Below are 20,414 nucleotides of genomic sequence, written 5' to 3' on the forward strand. Positions count from 1 at the left end.
TTGATCATGTTTACACTACTATAATTAATCTATATTAAATTCTCTACTCAATCTTATTGTCTACTAGCATTCAAAGAGCTCAAATCTTTCAATAAGAATCTCTTCCCTTTTTCTTTATTACTCTCATTAATTCTATTTACATTGTTATTATCATTATCTAACATAGGATCAATAACTTTGGCTTAATTGAGATTGTTTGTGGCCTAGTTTTACAATTCAATTGCTTAACCTATTTGACTAGTTTAAGTTAAACAATTTGGCGCCATGCGGGGCCCAAGCAATTGTGTAATTATCCAAAGCTTTTTATCTTTTGGTTAATTTTCTTTTTGTTGTTAGCGGCGCATCTTGGCTGGAGATTAAAGTAGGTCATCATCACAAAGTCCATATTAATTCCAGCCAAATTCACCACGACAATCACAAGAAGAATCACCACAAAGAAATGCAGACGAAGAGGTTGGAAGGGTTCAACCTGACTTCGCTGAATTCATAGCCCATCAATATGCATGGAACCGGCAAATTAGCATGATATTGTTGGCTCTAATCAAGAATGCAAAGTCAAGGTCACCCATACCACCCAGGGGGAACCAATAGGATTCACTCCAGCTCCTATGCCAAGACTTACAAGTGACTTAGGGTACGTGGGAATGAGAACCGATATCACATGGCAAAATATTGATCCTAATGGTACTTCAAAACTATAAAGCTCTTTTTATCTTCGTGGGAGACTTTGTTAAAATAGATCAAGGAGCAAAAAGATTGTATTAAATCAAATATCGGGGGCTCCAACCGTTCTCAAAGGGATAGATGTTGAAAGATACTCTCTACAACCTTGGAAGTCGGAGGCCTCTCCCCTTCATATACTCAAGAAATTTAGGATGCCAGAGCTTGTCAAATATGATAAAACTTGGGATCCTCGGGACCATGTCACAACCTACACTACCAAAATCAAAAGTAAATAACTTGACAAAATAGAAATTCGAGTCGATGCTGGTCGAAATTTCGGAGAAACGCCCACAAAGGGAGCATTAACCTAGTATTGATTGAAAATTTGATAGGTTCTTTTGCAGAACTTGCAGATGTCTTTATTAAGGAATATAATAGAGCTTAAAAAGTTGAAAAGAAGTTTTAGGATATCTACAAAAGTTGGCAGGAAAGCACAAATCTACTCCAAGGCTTTGTGGACCTGTTTCAAAAAGTCAACTAGAGGTCCCGGATAACTTGGCAGCATTGGCTTTTGCTAAGAATTTGAATGAGAAGAGTTCGGGGGATACCAGGAGGTTAAAGGACAACGTGCAAGAATTTTTCCCAATGACCTGGAACGAGGTGTACTACCGATATAGTACCAACCTTCGTGTATAATAAGATGAGATAATATCAACTAACACTGATAAAGGTTCAGGAAGCAAATATAACTTCTCAGGACTCCCAACAGTTTTATTCTCCTCTTTTTTATACTTTTCATAGATTTTTATTTCTTTGTACTAATATTTTTAGATGATAGGCATGGATAGCCCGGATGATGAAAATTCAGACCCGCAACAAACATACTGGAATAACAATAGTTTTGAGCAGGGGTTAAAAATGTCTGACCAAAATGCTAGTGTCATCTTTATCTCTATATTTTCTGCTCCAAAATTCCTTTTTAGAAATCGGGTTGATGGAAGATCAATCGAAAAAGATAAAACAACCTGGCAAACAAGTCTAGTATTCGAGCTTTTATTCTTCAAACTCAAAACCTAGGGATACCACTATACACTACTATATGTTGAGTCTAAACTATACAAAGACGAGCAATCTCAGCCCGACATCATGATAATGAGAACATCAGGGACAAGCTCATCCCAACAAGTAACATTCGAGAACACATCCCAATCAAGCAATTTTACTGCTTATGAATTAATAGTTCGGTAGCAACCATTTTGTCAAAATATAAAGCCTTTCAACGGCTTACATTTGAATTTGTTATACCATTCGGATCTATTATCCCATTGTATTCCATTTGGATGTGTTATCTCATTGTATTCCATTCGGATTAGTTATCCCATTCGAATTAGTTATCCCATTCGAATTTTTTATCCTATTGTATTTCATTCAAATCTGTTATCCCCTTGTATCTTATGTATTGTAGGTCCAATAATGGCTACACTCCCTAAACAGAATTAAGTCCGTCAAAATAACTCGGTATATATTATTCATACAAGTAATTCCTGATATAGATATATATAATCAGTTATTCCATATTATTCAATGAAAATGGAACATCATCTATTTTTATCTAGATAAGTTATCTCATTCATAAAAGGCAGCTCGGTGCACTAAGCTTCCGCTATGCGCGGGGTCAGGAGAAGAGCCAAACCACAAGAGTCTATCGTACGCAACCTTACCCTGCATTTCTGTAAGAGGTTATTTTTACGGCTCGAACCGTGACCTCCTAGAAGTTATCTCATTCATATTTAGCATATTACTACATGCACAATAATCTGGATCCGTTATTCTCTTATGCCTAAGTGAAAATGAAGCGTTATTTCCATACACATTAAATAGGTTACACGATCTCCTTTTATATTATGTCTACAATAAGGAAAATATTTACCGAACACTTGATATTTTAATCCCTTTTTAGATCATCACTCCACAAGCGAAACCTTGGACTTCATGCACCCACGTACAATTAAAGCACCAAATTGGAACATTCATCCTGAAAGTGCCGGTTAACTTAGATAATACACATACAAGTATAAAATGGACTCATTCAGTTATAAAAAAAATGAAATATGATATCAGAAGTACAGAATCTGGGTTTGAAGTAGTAGACTAAGAAGTTGAGAAAGCGATCAAAGTATGGACAGTGGAGGAGGAGAGATGGGGATTGTTGTAGCAGGAAGCGCCAAAGTATCCTCTTCTCTATCACTTCTATCTAGATTCTTAGCTAAAAAATCATAAATTCTCAAATTTGTTTTGAAAAATTTAATTTGGGTAAAATTTGGTTTGAAGATGAAAATATGTTTGGACATGATTTTTCAAAACATATTTCACTTTTTATTTAAAAAAACATGAAACATGACTTATTTCCACAAGTTCTAAAAACTATCACAAATACCCAACAATATCATTATCACAAACCATAGCCCTGAACATATATAAGTTTGATACAAAATTATCATTTTTATAATGAACTATATAAATCATTAATTACAGTGAAATTCCATTAGAGAATTACGGCTCCTAATTAAGAAGAAAAAGTTAACTGGTATGAGTGTTCAGAAAGCCATTTAGCCTACAAATCAGAAGCAAAAGTAAGATGCACAAATGATTGAACTGATAAAGGAGCACATTCATCAAATATTTAGTTGGTCGTAATAAATGTGGGCTCTTTTCAAATTATAAAAGTTTGGGGTAATATTTAAAAAAATTTAAAAATGTAACTGTCATGTTATGACCAAACATGTGTTTGCTAAATAAATCTCAAATTTATTTTGGCAAAACTCACGGTCAAACGGTCCTTAAAGGTTTCCTTTTGCTTTTTGGAGTTGTGTTGCACTCCTTCGGAAATGGAGCTCCCGAGAAACAATGTTCGAGACAACAATGTTCCCCTTTGATTCGCCTATAAAGGCGTTGATGAATGACTAGGCGATTGACTGAGGGACTGCTTCCACCTTCTCCAGGTTAATATCTTTTCCTCATGGTATAGAATATAGAGTGGCTTCAGTGGTTACATGCTTCCCCTTCCTTAGATAAAGCTATACGTACGTAACTATTGTAAGCTGTCAAATGTATGAGCATGTAATTATTTTCCTATTCAAATTGCTTCTAAAATAACTTTAATTAGTATTTTAGTTATTTTTTATGTTTATAGGATTTTCAATAATTTTATTTATTTTGTTTTGTATTTTTAGTCATATTTTTGTATTTAATTGAATTTTAGCTGTATTTCTAAAACATACAAAATCACAATTTTTTTTTATTTTTCTTAGTACATTTGAGTTAGTTTATTGCATAATTAGATAATTAATTAAGTTAAATAGCAATTTTGATAGTCAACTTATTAGGAGATTGATGAAATAGGCTATTAGTGCAAATGACTCAATTTAAAATTTGAATAAAAGTGGTTATATGCTTAAAGAAAAATTTCAGGTCCAAACTTTAGCCGACAACCTAAAATTTTCAGGCCCAATACATGCGCCATTTTCCCCGACCTGGTCTTTGATGACCAAATGAGTTTCAAATGTCGAAGTTAAGCTTCGAAACAGGGTTTTCCCCTTCTCACGCTTTGTTAAATGACCCCTTTTCCCTCATACCCTCAAAACACCTAATTAACCCCCATTTGGTCCGAACCTTAGTCGCCTCAATACCCCCCCTCTCTCTATCTCTACCATGAACCATTGCCTCTCCGCCGTTTACCACCACCGAAAATTTTCAACCAATGCCAGAGGTGGTCAAAACCCCTACCACCTTATATTAAATTCTTCATCTCTTCACCCTTTACTCAAATACATCAACCAAATTGGCCAATTTCTTCTTCAAATCCATGAAATTGGTCGAGAAAATAAAAACCCTACCTTTATTACCCCATTTACCAAATTATCACAAACCAGAGCCCCGATTTTTCTGAAAATTGCATAAATAGGTAGGTTTTGTGAAGATCTATTTACTGATGGTAGTCTCTGACCATTTCACGGTGGCCAGCTCCAGTCAACTCACCATTGACTAATTGGAATCACTGGTATCCTTTCTTCTCCTTTATGTATGGGCTTTCAGAATCTATTGTTGCTTGTAGTATTGCCTCGATTATTGTAACGACCCGACTGGTCATTTTGAGTATTACAATCCCGTTCCCCCATTTATTGTTCAATTTTTGCTTTACAGTTGTTGTGTGACTTGTCGGGGTAATTGGTTCGGGTCCGGTGAGGTTTTGGAATGAATTGGAACACTTAGTTCCAAGGTTTAAAGCTTGAAATAGTTGACCGGATGTTGACTTATGTGTAAACGACACCGGAATAGAGTTTTGATGAATCCAATACCTCCGTATGATGATTTTGGACTTAGGAGTGTTTCCGATTTTTTTTTTTTTGGAAGTCCGTAGTTAAATTAGGCTTGAAATGGATAAAATAGAAATTAAAGTTTGGAAGTTTGATCGGGGAGTTGACTTTTTGATATCGGGGTCGGAATTCAATTCTGAAAATTGGAATATGTCCATTATGTCATTTATGACTTGTGTGCAAAATTTGAAGTCAATCGGACTTGATTGATAGGTTTCGGTATCGAATGTAGAAGTTGAAAATTCATAGTTTCATTAAGCTTGAATTGGGGTATGAGTCGTGGTTTTAGCGTTGTTTGATGTGATTTGAGGCTTCGACTAAGTTCGTAGGAGGTTTTAAGACTTGTTGGTACTTTTTGTTGAGGTCCAGGGGCCTCAGGTGAGTTTCGGATAGATAACGGATCGAAATTTGGACTTAGAACAAAGCTGGAAACTTTCTGCCTTCTGATGCAATCGCACATGCAGAATTTGGCTCGCACGTGCGACTCGCAGAAGCAAGCATGGAAAGTGCAGATGCGGTCAGGGGGCTGAGAGGCAGTGGTCGCAGGTGCGAGGGGATTTCCGCACCTGCATGATTGCATATGCGGATGAATGGGCGTAGAAGCGCAAGCTCCGCAAAAGCGGACCGAGTCTCGCAAATGTGAGCCCGCAGAAATGTCTTAAGGGACGCAGAAGCGGGGGCAATGAAGGCCTTGGCAAACCGTAGAAGCGGTTGGTTTCTCGCACCTGCGAGACCGCAGAAGTGGCTAAATGAGTCGCAGGTGCGGAACCCCTGGACAGTATACTTTTCGAAGGGGTTCCGAGTTTTTGCCATTTTGGACATTTCCAACACGGTTTTGGGGCGATTTTCAGATTGAATTCATGGGAAAACTTGTTTTAAGTCACTTATGATTATTGTTAGTCAATAATATTGGATTATCATTGAGTATTTCGACTAGATTACGTGTTTTTGAAGTGAAATTAGAGGATTTGGGGCATATGGATTTCAAAATAAGAATTTAGGATTTGGAGGTCGAGCTGATGTCGGAATTTGGTAAAATTGGTATGGTTGGACTCATAGGTGAATGTGCGTTCATATTTTGTAACTTTTATCAGGTTCCTAGACGTGGGTCCCATGAGCGATTTTTTAGTGCAATTTTAGGTTTTGTTGGAAAATTAGTATTTTCATATGAAATTAATTTCTATAATCTGTATCGACTGAATCCAATTTATTGTGACTAGATTTGAGGCGTTTGGAGGCCGATTCAGGAGGCAAAAGCATATGAGAATAAAGAATTACACGCTTTGAGGTAAGTAACAGTTCTAAATTTGGTTATGAGGGTATGAAACCCCGGATTTTGTGATGCGTCATTGATTTTGAGGTAACACACATGCTAGGTGACGGGCGTGTGGGCATGCACCGTAGGAATTGTGACTTGGTCAAATCCTGTGGAACAATGTAGTTGAATAATCTATTGTTATCTGTACATTCTCCATGTAATAGAAAAATTGAACCATAAATCATGTTTAGACAATGTGTTGGCACTGTAAGGACAGAGGTCGTGTACATGCTGAATTATCTGCTAAATTATTGTTTGTACTCAGTCACCACTTTACTTGTATATTACATCTCAGTCTCTATTGTTCATTATTGATACAATATATCATTTCTGTTGGGGCTGATTTTCATGATTTCTGAGAGCTCGAGAGACTGGATAGATTTATGACTGAGTAAGGCCGTGGATCCCGATATTATACTAGCTCGTGAGTTATCCGTGCGGATTCAGATATTATACTAGCACGTGAGTTGTCCGTACAACACGTGAGTTGTCCGTGCGGATTATAGCGCTTGGGGGTAAAGAGCCCCTCTGGAGTCTGCACACACACCTAGTGAGCACACGTACCTACTGAGTATGAGTGTCGAGTGCTGAGTGAATGGGAGGAATGAGTGACTGTTGCTCTAAGAGGATGCATTGATTTCATTATTGTTGCACTTCAGCTGTCATATATCACTGTTTTGGAGATTTCTAAGAGATATTATCTTCTATTTCAGTTGAACTTGACATAAAATTACTGTTTGGGCCTTAATTGTTGAACTTGCAAGCATGCCTACTTTCTTATGTTAGAAATTGCTGTAATTGAACTTAGCTGTGAAGCTCGTCACTACTTTTAGTTCTTTATTTAGTATTGTTACTTGCTGAGTTGGTTGTACTCATACTACACCACGCACCTCATGTGCAGATCCAGGTACTTTCGGATACGACGATTGCTAGTTTTTAGAGCTATTTGTTGGAGATTATCGAGGTAGTTACTTGACGTCCGCAGATCTTGACTCTCTTATCTTTCAGTTTTTGTATTGTTCTATATTTTTAGACAGTGTTTATTAGTCAGAATTTGTTATCATTTAGATGCTCATGTACTCAGTGACACCTGGTTTTGGGAGTGTTTTATATCAATATTTGTGAGATTTTTATATTGATGAAAATATTATGTTTTCAAACTTAAGAGAAATTGTGGTTTTATTGAGGTTGTCGGCTTGCCTAGTATTGAGATAGGCTCTATCACGACATACGTGATTTTGGGTCGTGGCAATTATGAAATCATAGCCAATGCTCAACTCACAATGCCCTCTGCCGGCCAGAACTCTATTTTTTCGGTGGACACTGCTCTGTTGAGGTAATCACAGAGACCTTTTTCCTTTCTTCTTCATTTCTTTCTTTCTTTCTTTCTTTCTTTCTTTCTTTCTTCATGTATATCAATCAAGTATAGTTGCCGCTTAGTTTTAATTCTTTTTTTATTCCATACCTAACTGTTTATGATGATCGTCTCTGCTTGAGCATTGTTTGGTTATCATTTTCGATTACATGTTTAGTCAAACTATGGTTTCTAGTTATGTTGAAACTATTTAATCCTGCGTAAGGCTGTTTGGCTTTGATTTAGCCGACTAATTGAATGATAACTCAGTTAGCGTTTATTAATTTCTCTTTGGCTGGTGATGATTAGTTTTGACCAATTTACATTACGACTTAAGGTTCAGATTTTAAAACGGGGGTTCAAGGTAGTGTTTTGAATTGCGTTTTAAGATAGGTGGCATGTCTTGATCTATATATAGGCCCTGTAGCTTTGTGTTGGGTTGCTGATTAAACTTAATTTTCAAGGGTCAATTGGTTTGAGTCCAAGTCTTAGGGACCCATTTCAGCTCATTCAAATTTACATTGTGGATAACGAGTGAGATGGATAAGATAAGGGAGAAGCCATTGACTATGTATGTTCAGGTCTAGGCTAATAAATTTGTGATATTGGATATTATGGATTCTAGTAGGATTCTTGCTTATGTTGTGGCACAATTGTCTTTGTTAGAGCGCATCAAGGCTCACCAGTATGATGATCTACACTTGTTTGTATTGAATACACAGTGCAACAGGGTGGAGACAAAAAATTTGTTGGATATGATGGTGTTGTGCGACTTAAGGGTCAGATTTGTGTCCCAAATGTTAATGGGATTGAGGGATCTAATTCTGAAGGAGGCTCATAGATCACGGTATTTAATTCATCCAGGTGTCGCGAAGATGTATCATGACTTGAAGCAACTTTACTGATGGCGGAAGATGAAGAAAGATATTGTTGGGCATGTTTCACGGTGCTTGAATTGCCAGCGGGTCAAGTATGAACATCAGAAAACCTCTGAGGTTGGTGATACTGGAGTGAAAGTGGGAGCACATTATACTATATTTTGTGGTAGGATTACCATGGACTTTGAAGAACTTTAATGAGATTTGAATCATTATGGATAGATTGATGAAATCCGAGCATTTCATTCCAGTGATGACTTCGTACACTTCAGACAGGATGACTCAAATCTGTATCACAAAAATTGTTCATTTACACGGTGTTCCCATTTCTATCATTTCAGATCATAGCACTCAGTTCACTTTGTACTTTTGGAGAGCCGTTCAGCGAGAGCTGGGCACACAGATGTAACTGAGCACTGTATTTTATCCACAGACAGATGGCAGTCCAAGCGGACTATCCAATATTCAGATGGCGTGGTATGAGACTTTATATGATAGGCAGTGACATTATATTTAGTTCGTGATGCTTTGAAGAAGGTGGAATTGATTCAGGATCGCCTTCGAATAGCGCATAGTTGGCAAAACAGTTATGCGTACAAGAAGGTCCGTGATATGGCTTATATGGAGGGTGAGAAGATGCTTTTTAAAGTTTTGCCTATGAAGGGCATGATGAAATTTGGGAAGAATGGTAAGTTGAGCCCAATGTTTATTAGCCCGTTTGAGGTGTTAGAGAGAGTTGATGAGGTTGCTTATAAACTTGCATTACCTCCCAACCTAACATGGATACATCTGGTATTTCATGTTTCTATGCTTCAGAGGTATCACGAAGATTCGCATGTTTTGGACTTCAACATAGTGCAGCTTGATGAGAATTTGACTTATGAGGAAGAGCCTGTATCTATCATAGATTGGCAGGTTCGAAAGTTGAGATCTAAGGATATTTCTTCTATGAAAGTACTTTGGAAAGGGCAGCCGACTGAGGAGGATACCTGAGAGTCCGAGTCCGATAAGAGGAGTAGATATCTGCATCCTTTTGCCAGTTTAGGTACATTTCTATGTCCATTCAAGGAGGAACATTTCTTTTAAAGGTGGAGGAAATAACAACCCGATAGGTTGTTTTGAGTTATAGCTTTCTGTTATTTCTTTAATACTTTGAATAGCCTAATTTGATGATTTATGACTTGCGTGTGTGGTCCTTGATTTCTGAAAAGTTTAAATGTGACTTTTCAAAGAGAGTTTGATTTTGACACTTAAAAGTTATTAGAGTTGACCATGGTCAATAATCTTGATAAACGATATCGGATTGATATTTTCACAATTTCAGTAAGTTCATATGATGATTTTGGACTTGTACGCATATTTGGTTGGGATCTCGAGTGGCTTGAGGCCGTTTCAGCACTTATTGTGGAAAGTTCAAAAAATGTATTTTTGAACATTGAAATCTTTGAGTTTTGATGCCTGATTCTTGATTGTGGATGTTATTTGGATATTTTGAGCTTTTGAGTGAGTTCGTATGAGGTTTATATATTTGTTTGTATATTCGAAATAGGGCCCGAGGGGCTCGGGTGAGTTTCAGATTGGTTTTGCACTGATTTCTCCAAGTTAAGATTGTTGGTGCTGTAGTCACCGCATTTGCGATGATCTACTCGCAAAGGCGAGGTTCGTATTTCTAAATACCTCGCATTTGTAATAGGGGGAATGGGAGGGTAAGCTTCGCAATTGCGAAGTTGGTGTCGCATTTGCGGCCCTCACAATTGCAAAGAGGGTATCACATCTGTGACTTCTTTGTCTTAGAGGGCACTTCGCATTTGCGACCATGATGCTCACAGATGCGAGCCACACAATTGTGAACAAGAGTTTGTAATTGCGATATCTGCAGCTAGGTAAAAATAGGAGATTTCGGGATTAGCTCAATTTATTTAATTTTTGAGACCTATACTTCACCTAGAGGCGATTTTGGATAGCAATTTCTTCCCAACGTTAAGGTTAGTAATTTTAACTTATCTTTAATTAATCCCTATTATTTTTCATAGATTTTCATCTATAGATCTAGATTATCATAGAGTAGAAATAAGATTTTTGGGTAGAAACTTAGGATTTGATAATTTAGAGATTTAGACTTCGATTTGAGGCCGAATCTCAAAATAAAATACTTATTCGGACTCGGGGGGGGGGGGTAATGGATAATCAGGATATGGTCTTGATTTTGGATTTTGAACAAGCAAGCCCGAGTTGACTTTTGTTGACTTTTTTAAATATGTTAAAGATTGAACCTTTAGTGGTGATGGCATCACCTTCTCGTGTTGTAACTTGAGGCAAGGCCTAGTCCCCCTCTATTCTCTTTTGGTTAATACAACACAACCTAGTACAACTGGGCAACGCTATCTTAAAAAAAGAAGATTGAACCTTTTTGATACTAGGGCAGTTTTTAAAGCTTGTTTTGACTTATCTGAGTATTGATTAGCTAGATTCGAGTGGTTTGGAGGCTTGTGCTAAAGGAAAAGAGGTTTTGGAGGGTTGAGTTGTGCCAGAAGAGGTAAGTGTCTTGGTTAACCTTGATTTGAAGGAACTAGTATGTAATTTTGTCTATTTGCTATGTGTTATATATGTTGGGGGCTGCATGTAAACAAGGTGATGAGTGTATATGCGTTTGCTATGGGTTAAGCATACATGTAGAACTAGCGTATTTATGTTTTGTTGCTTTATGTATTATGTCTTCCATGCATTAATTAGATTGTGAAACTCTTTGATTGTTCTTATTCATCTTAATATTTGCGTCGAGCTTGCTGTGATATTGGGCAGTAAGACTATTGATATGTTAATTTGGCTATTGGTGCAAAAGTGGTAATTATTTTTCGTATAGCGAGTTATGTTCAATCACTCTTCTTGATATTGTTTGTGTTTTCCATCTTGCTTGGTATTGTTTATATGTTTATGCTTGGTGAGGAAGAGTAAATTACACGAAGGGTTTTTCCATGCTTGTGAGGAAAAGTGATTATGCAAGAAGGGTGTTTTCGTTCTTCTTTATAATATTACTATTACACAAAGGATATTTTCGTGCTTGTGATGAAGATTGAATATGCATGAACGGTGTTATAGTACTTGTGAGGATGAGAGTAAATGTACGAAGGATGATGATGTTCCATTTGATTGATATCTCTTATTCCTTGTTTTTACTATGCGGGTTGAGGATTTGGCTATGTTGTTTCATGATTGCCTTGTCAATTTTTTGGACTTGAGTTGTTGTGTGTCACGATCCAAAATCTAACTAGTCGTGATGGTACCTAACCCGACCCCCTAGGTAAGCCAATTGACAATAAACTAATTCCAATGAAATTTAATGAGACAAATAAATAAAAGAAAATATCTGAATCTTATACATTTTCCAAAGACTGATAGTACAAATCACGAGCTTCTAAGATTAGAATTTACAAAGCTGGTATGAAATAAATACATCATCTGTTCGAAATGTACATAAACAGATTTTTATAAATCTAGGCTACCATGCATAAGAGGCAGGTACAACCGGAACGCATGTGCATCTTCAAATCCAGCTCCCGACGATCACAACAACACCAACATCCAATATCTGCACGCAAGGTGCAGAAGTGTAGTATGAGTACAACCGACCCCATGTACTCAATAAGTAACAAACCTAACCTTAGGTTGAAAGCAGTGATGAGCTGGAACACAGGTCGGGGGTCCAACACCAATAGCCAACAACAGTTCATAACAACATAATGGAAGTAATAAAAGAAGTAGCTCAGAGGTAAAATTCTCACCTCGTTCACAGTTCCAGAAAAATAGGCATGATTTTCAAATATATCAGTGAAAACCCAAATCTTTTACCGAAATCACCAAATTATGAGTACTCACTAGGGGTGTGTACAGATTCCGGAGGGGCTCCTTCAGCCCAAGCGCTATAACAAGCCAATCATGGCATAAATCAATAAAACATGTTGCGACGTGCAGCTCGATCCCATAAATATCCTCACCATCAGGCCCTCGACCTCACTCAGTCATCAATCTCTCCAGTCTCTCGGGACAATGTCATGAAAATCAGCCCAAAAATGATTATGTGATGTATCAATAAATGGTGACAAAGACAAAGATAGGATATGCAAATGAATGCGTATGGCTGAGTATGTAATTGCAATGTAAGCAAATAATTCAACAGCAACAATGACTCGGTGGGTCCCAACAGAATAAGCATGAGGCCTAAACATGGTTCTAGCATGAATCATAGCTCAAATGCTCTAGTACGTACAGATTTCATGGTTAAAGATAAGATCAGGTAACTACATAGTACCACGGAAATAACGGAGTCACAATTCACACGGTGCACTCCCACACTCCCGTCACCTAGCATGTGTGTCACCTCAACACCAAAACATAACACATAATTTGGGGTTTCATATCCTCAGCACCAAGTTTAGAAGTGTTACTTACCTCGAACAAGCCAAATCCAATACCGAGCAAGCCAAGCGATGCTCCAAAAATGCCATCCCGCGCGTACCGACCTCCGAACAGCTCGAAACTAGCCAAAAGCAACTCAAACACATCAATTAATGCCTAAGGAAACAATTCCAAATGATAAGGGTCGAATCTTTAATCAAAAGCCCAAAATCGACTCAAAATTTCAACCCGGGCCCGCTCCTCGGACCCGATAAAACTCACAAAATCTGACAACCCATTCAATTACAAGTCCAACCATACTAGTTTCACTCAAATCTGACTCCGAATCGACGTTCAAAACTCAAAAATTCACTTTATGAAGTTTTAGACAAAACCCCCCAATTTCTCTTTAAAATTCATCAACCAATTACCAAAAATGAAGATGGATTCATGAAATAAAATAAAAGATGAGTAAGGAACACTTACCCCAATCCACATGGTAAAAATTACGTCAAAAATCGCCTTAATCCGAGCTCCATAGCTCCAAAAATGCTAAAATGGCCAAAACCCCCGAAATAGAGTACTTAATAATTCAGCCCAGGCATTCCTCTTACGCGAACGCGGAAAATCCATCGCGTTCGCGATGAAAAATAATAATCTGCCACCAAAAAGCACTACGCATTCGCGATACAACCCACGTGAATGCGATGACCACTGATGCAAAAGCTTCGCGAACGCGACTCACACTTCACGATCGCGTTGAAGAATTCTCCAGCTCCCAGTTGCCAAATCTCGACACTTCGCGACTGCAGTTCCTAATACGCGAACGCGGATAGTAACCCACATGACCTTACGCGAACACAGCCACCTTATCGTGACCGCGATGAAGAAAATTTCCCAACTCCAAATTTCCTCTACGTGATCGCGTACCCATCTTCGCAATCGCGAAGGACAATCGAGGAACCAGAAACCAACAACAACCAGCAACGAAAACATGAAGAAAAATGATCTGAACTCAATATGAAGCATGCCCGAGCCCCTCGGGACCCCGTCCAAATATACCAACAAGTCCCATAACACAACAAAGACCTACCCGAGGCCTCAAATCACACATAACAATATCGAAACGACGAATCGCATCCAAATTCAAACTTGGATGAACTTTGAACTTTCAACTTCCAAAACTCGCACCGAAAACATATCAATCTACTCGAACTGAACTCAAATTTTACACATAAGTCCCAAATGACATAACAAAGCTATTCCAATTTCCGGAACCACCATCCGAATCCGATATCATCAAAGTCAACTTCCGGTCAAACTTGTGAACTTTTCAAACCTTTAAATTTTTAACTTTTTGGAAATTTATGCCGAAACCTTCCACAAATATCCAAATGCAAGTCCAAAATCACCATCCGGACATAACAGAACCATCAAAACTTCAATTCGGGGGTCAAATTCACAAAAGGCAAACTCAGTCAACTTTTCCAACTTAAAGCTTCAATGATGAAATTCCAAGTCGATTCTGAATAACCTTAAAACCAAAACCGACGATTCACATAAGTCATAATACATCATACGGAGCTACTCATGCCCTCAAACTACCGAGCGAAGTGCAAATGCTCGAAACGATCGATACATCCTCCCCACTTAAACATACATTCGTCCTCGAACGTGCCAAGAGTTGTTTCAAAGCCATCAAACTGCCATGTAACCTTACCCTGCACATACCCGTCAGTGAACCCAGGTCACCCTATTCCATATAGGCCCAACAACGCAACATAATTGAAGATCATTACTTTGACCTTAGCCTGTTAACCTTAGAATATAATTTCCAGCATTCGAAATTTTCTATAAGACCTGAATCTCACATCTACACATTGTATAAGTCTGAACCACCTGCATCAAGTCATAACCATAACCAAAGACAAAATCACATGATATACCACATAACTCAAATACTCATAGCAATAACTGATCATAGTAGCTGCTCAAAATAACTCATTACCGTTAATAACCTCATTTCAAGCAAAACCTAGTTCAAAAACCTTCGCACACTGTCGATGATGAAATAAGCACACAGAAACGCATAACCACTCATCAGATCAACAAGTCTTGGAGCTCTCTCTCCCTCGACAAGAACCAAAGCCAAATCCTGGGCGAACTTCCGATATTATTATTCCGTAATCAACTCTGATAGTATCATTCTAGGTCCAACGACCTCATCTTATTAAATATAAGTTAATCTACTGACATGCCACACCAATACCACCTAGGGCCACAACCATGCAATCCGTGCACCAATATGTAACAATTCAAATATACTCAAACATAGAAAATGACTCCAATGAGAGAACCGTCCCGCAAGTTCAACAAGTACCGTCACAATCGTAATGTTACAAACCCATATTACATAGTAAAACCAAGACACACAAATCTGACACAAAGGATCATATCTCAACATAACTCCGTTGCAATGCGTAACTCCGTCCAAGCACTGACCATATGGAATACCTTAAGCCACCATGCTCAAAGTCAATAGCCACGGGCAATATGACCTCAAGTACCCAAGGTCCATGACCATAACCACGGAGGAACCAATAACACAATACCACAGTCCGGAAAGAACATAACCAAATGCGCAATCAATCATTCAACACCCTAATATCCATCTCGCTCAAATTCCGCTATAAGGCCCAAATAGGATCGCACCATGTGTGCCTATAACCAACGGATCCCAACCCCTCGTAGCATAGAAAGGTAACTCATAGAACATCTCAGAACACGAATAAGCTTAACTCTAATCGAATGGCACATCCCTCAACAACAGAAGTACGAAGTCAATCAATCCGAACCGGTGTAAAATACACATCCTCATTAGGACTGCAAATGGACCCTAAATCCACTATGGTCACCCACAAATAGATACATAACCCTCCGAAAGTCTACAACGACTGAACCATAACACATACTATCACCTGGCTAGCTTTGGCCACATCTTCACATTCCACAACCACGAAACGATCTGTTTCTGAGAACTTCTGGTCTCGAAGTCCATATAACACATGAATCACCATATTCGATCCCAGCTCCACCGCCCGAATGTCTAACACATCTCTCATACACAATCATCCCACGAGGAATACTTCTATAATTCTTCTGTGAAACATAGCAAAATCTGAATACCAGTAGTCGATCAACTAGGAGAGTACCACAATACCAATGAAGCATCTGCGAGTCTGAACACAATGCACCTTCTGAAATGCGCACGCTACCCAGGAATTACCAAATAGTTATAACATTCATCTATACTTCAAAAACTGTCCATACTGTCCAAGAATTTATGATCTTCCCTTCGAAATAGACACGTGACTTTGCACATGCAAATCTTAATCCCACATAACACGCCACATCTATCATACCATCATAGGAAAAGTATGAGAATCTCATAATCAACTCTGAGTCGCAAGCAAACTACATACTCAATTGGCCAGGAACCTTCAATTTGAGCTCATCCAGGAGAAAATCATAATACGCAACATGTTCCTCACGCCGATAGAAAATATATAGCTCTAACCGTGGTAGATATCCTCGAGAGCACTTTGAAATCCATTTACACATAATCAAGCCGTCAGAACTGAATCTTTCTAACTCAACCAAGCCACGCGAGTCACCAAACCCAAGAGTACTGCTACAAAACACCTGTAGAGACTCACCACATCACGAGAACCAAAAGAATCGAGCATACCATTACCCTATTGATCCAACCTACTACCAAGCTGCCTCATTTCTCTGAGTTCCTTCCGAATTACCCTCAAGTTGACACTCCTCCTCGCCATAATACCATGATCCTCAACCAAGAATCACCCCAAAAGATCCTAGAACAAAACCACACCACCCTAAGACCCATACGCTATTGTATTCCCTCTTAAACACCCCAAAAGTACCACAACCAAGACACCCACTCTGAAGAGACCTTCTGTGAATCAAAGTTGTTTCCCTTCACCTTCTTAATGCTGAAAGGTAGAATCCGTAATGATATAGAAATGCCACAAGTCTCGACATCATCTAATGAAAAATCTTAGATCCTCGCCATATACAAATCTGGAAAAATTCACAATTGCTACATAAAAATCTTGAATCCATTTGAACTTTCTCGAGAGTCATCCACTCTGCTCAAATCTCAATTGCACTGCCCCAAATGGGCCGAACGACTTGTGCCCCATTAGCACGACAACACCCACAGAAGTAACCTCGCCTTAACGCAACTGAGAAACTTCCTACTCAATGCGCACTACATCCTTCACGAATAACACCTCAATCATTCCATGATTTCTATATACCCATAAAGTGTAACATAACCCGTATCTAGAAATTCCTTTACTCGAGCCATCCTCGATCTCAATCTCTGCAAGTCATAACCGATTCACAAGTATGCCTCAAATCGAAACCAGTACAATACACAACCACGTAATCAAATCGTCAATAACAGATTCCCCCACATGGTTCAAAGCCATAGGACAAAACACTCGATAACTTATAATACCCATGCTCTATTACTGCCATAATCACGCACTAAAATTTAACTCAATCCCTCATAAGCTCATGTAACACAAACCCTCTAATACCTCAAATCATCTGCAAACCTCGCATTCATTCTTGTGACGGTCGGGTCAACTATTACCACCGATCCAAACTTAGATCGCACAAGTATAACCCACTTAGTAGAAAAGAAAGGCTCCACACAACATCATAAAAAATTACACATCCGTAGATTACCTTGCAGGTTATAACCCACATGCTTAGCCTCAAACTGACATCTCTTTATACCCTTTCACAACCACAACTAATACGCAATCACTTAATCTTCCTGGGTCTGAACTCGCCAACAAGGCATGAGAACCTAATTTGTTCCACAGTTAAACAACATGAAAGATCCTCCAATACACTCATAACTCGAGACTATATGTCACATCCAAACAGAAATCAAGCACCCAATAGTCCTTATTATATCTCAAGCAAACTCTTCTCGTCACATTCAATCCATCTGAACACATCCCGCAGTCACATCATACTTATCATATAGCTATCCAACCACTCATCGAGTCATGAATTCCACTAATAGAGTCACTACCGGACTTATAAGTCCAAAAGCACGTGCTCACATAATCGAAATCCCCATGCTCAAGCTACAGTCATAACCCGGCCTCAAGTCCTCCAGACGGGCCCATCATCAACACACAGAAATCATATCTCGCACCTCATCCATGGAATCACAAGCCAACGATGCACAGCTGATACTGAGCACTCACATGTGCACACGAATGCGTGGAGGGAATTCAAAGAGTTATGTTTCAAGCCGAATCAATGTCGTGCGATAAGGAAAGAAAAATAGGAAATTTATCCTAAATGCCTTGTAGCCTCTCGAAGATAGGTATGGAAGTCATCATACCGATCTGCAAGACTCTACTAGATGCTTGCTCATGACTTGTAGAACCTATGAACCTAGAGCTCTGATACCAACTTGTCACGACCCAAAATCTAACTAGTCGTGATGACACCTAACCTAACCTGCTAGGTAGGCCAATTTACAATAAACCAATCCCAATGAAATTTAATGAGACAAATAAATAAACGAAAATATCTGAATCTTATACATTTTCCAAGGACTGGTAGTAAAAATCATGAGATTCTAAGATTAGAATTTACAAAGTTGGTATGAAATAAATACATCATCTGTTCGAAATGTACATAAAAAAATATTTATAAATCTAGGCTACCATGAATAAGAGGCAGCTACAACCGAAACGTATGCGCGTCTTCAAATCCAGCTCCCGACGATCACAGCAACACCATAATCCAATATCTGCACGCAAGGTGCAGAAGTATAGTATGAGTACAACCGATCCCTTGTACTCAATAAGTAACTAACCTAATCTTCTCTTAGCCTCGTTACTATCTTGTCGGGGTTAGGCTGGGCACTTACGGAGTACATTGGGTCAGTTGTATTCATACTACACTTCTGCACTTCTTGTGCAGATTTTGGCATCAGAACTAGTGGTACTCAGAGGACGGACTAGCTAGTGATTTGAGGAGACTCGAGGTAGTACTGCACTCTCGTTCGCAGGCCTTTAAGTCACCTTTATTATAGTTCTGCTACTGTTTATTTGCTTCAAACACTGTATTTATTACTCTAGATGTTGTATTTAGTAACTCTGTAGAAGCTCATATATTCAGTGACACCAGTTCTGGGAGTTTTTGGATGGATGTTTGGTTTTAGTCTTGTTATATATATATATATATATATATATATATATATATATATTCTAGTTTTACCCCTTTACTATGATATCTTGTTGCCTTATACTTAGTTTTGCTTTTTTATTTTCGTTAAGTATTGGTTTGCCTAGTAAGCGGTGTTAGGCACTATCACGACCCTTTAGTTGGGATTTTGGGTCATGTCAATAAATTGTTAAACTAAAGATTTGGTAAATCAAATTAAGGATCAAGCTGAAAAATTAGAACATGTAAAACTTTAACAAGAATTAATTGAAACTTGATACATCAAATAAAGAAGTGATGGAGATTGAAGGTTGTTTCCGATTTTAACATCCCTGTTGCTTGTGATGATGAAATCATAATCAGGGGATTCCTTATTGACATACTTTTAAAAATAATTCAATTCAAATTTGGAAGAAGCCATTGTAGGTTTTGATGATAATTAAATGATCAACCGAACCACCATCGAGCGTAGAAATTATCACGATATCAGGCATATGTTGCATTAGGAAAATAACTCTTTCTAGCATAGCTCTTGATCATCACTCAGGTATCATTATGGCATTGGTGTCTGGGCTACAATATCTTAGGAATTACAAAGTATAAAACTTGATCTGGAATAAGAGGACGAAAAATAATTGTAAAAAGGTCTACTAAGCGTGCTTGGATAAACATAAAAAATATTGGTAAATAATTTTGTCAAATATTAGAGCAGCAATTATTTCTTGGCTTGAGATTCTTTTTTTCCCTCTTAGACTCTACTTTGCTCCCTTGGTGATTCGAACCCGCAACCTTTGGGTTTGAACTGAAGGGTACTTACCACCCTCGCTTGCCTTGATTAAGGTTTCAAAAGTATTTTTGAAGAAAAATTATATTTTCCAGGTTCTACTATTTAAAAGCACTTATGCTTTTCCTAAAAGTTTGGACAAACACATCAAACTCTTTCTCAAATAAGCACTATAAAAAAGATTAACACTTTTAATCTTACACCCCTATTTACCTAAGTTGTGGTGTTACTTAACATAAATACGTTAGGCAAGCCAACCACGCAGATAGCCACGGTGCAAAAATTATATAGCACAAGAAAGTCTAATATCAACTGATAATCATAGATGATAAGTGCAGATAAATATAATAAAGTCTAATTAAGT

At 38.2% G+C, this 20,414-nt stretch overlaps 1 long non-coding RNA gene across 2 annotated transcripts; it reads left to right on the top strand.

Moving 5' to 3' along the window:
- Positions 1–4,205: 4,205 nt before the first annotated feature.
- LOC138900945 (uncharacterized) lies at positions 4,206–9,946 on the top strand. 2 transcript variants are annotated; one of them, XR_011412311.1, is made up of 4 exons: positions 4,206–4,723; positions 6,260–6,327; positions 7,259–7,693; positions 8,434–9,946. It is a non-coding gene; the product is annotated as an uncharacterized lncRNA (long non-coding RNA). The 2 variants fall into 2 exon arrangements; XR_011412310.1 differs by having other exon boundaries at positions 7,259–9,946.
- The last annotated feature ends 10,468 nt before the right edge of the window (positions 9,947–20,414 follow it).

The sequence above is a fragment of the Nicotiana tomentosiformis genome, chromosome 11 (assembly GCF_000390325.3).
Source record: "Nicotiana tomentosiformis chromosome 11, ASM39032v3, whole genome shotgun sequence".
Classification (NCBI taxonomy): Eukaryota; Viridiplantae; Streptophyta; class Magnoliopsida; order Solanales; family Solanaceae; genus Nicotiana; species Nicotiana tomentosiformis.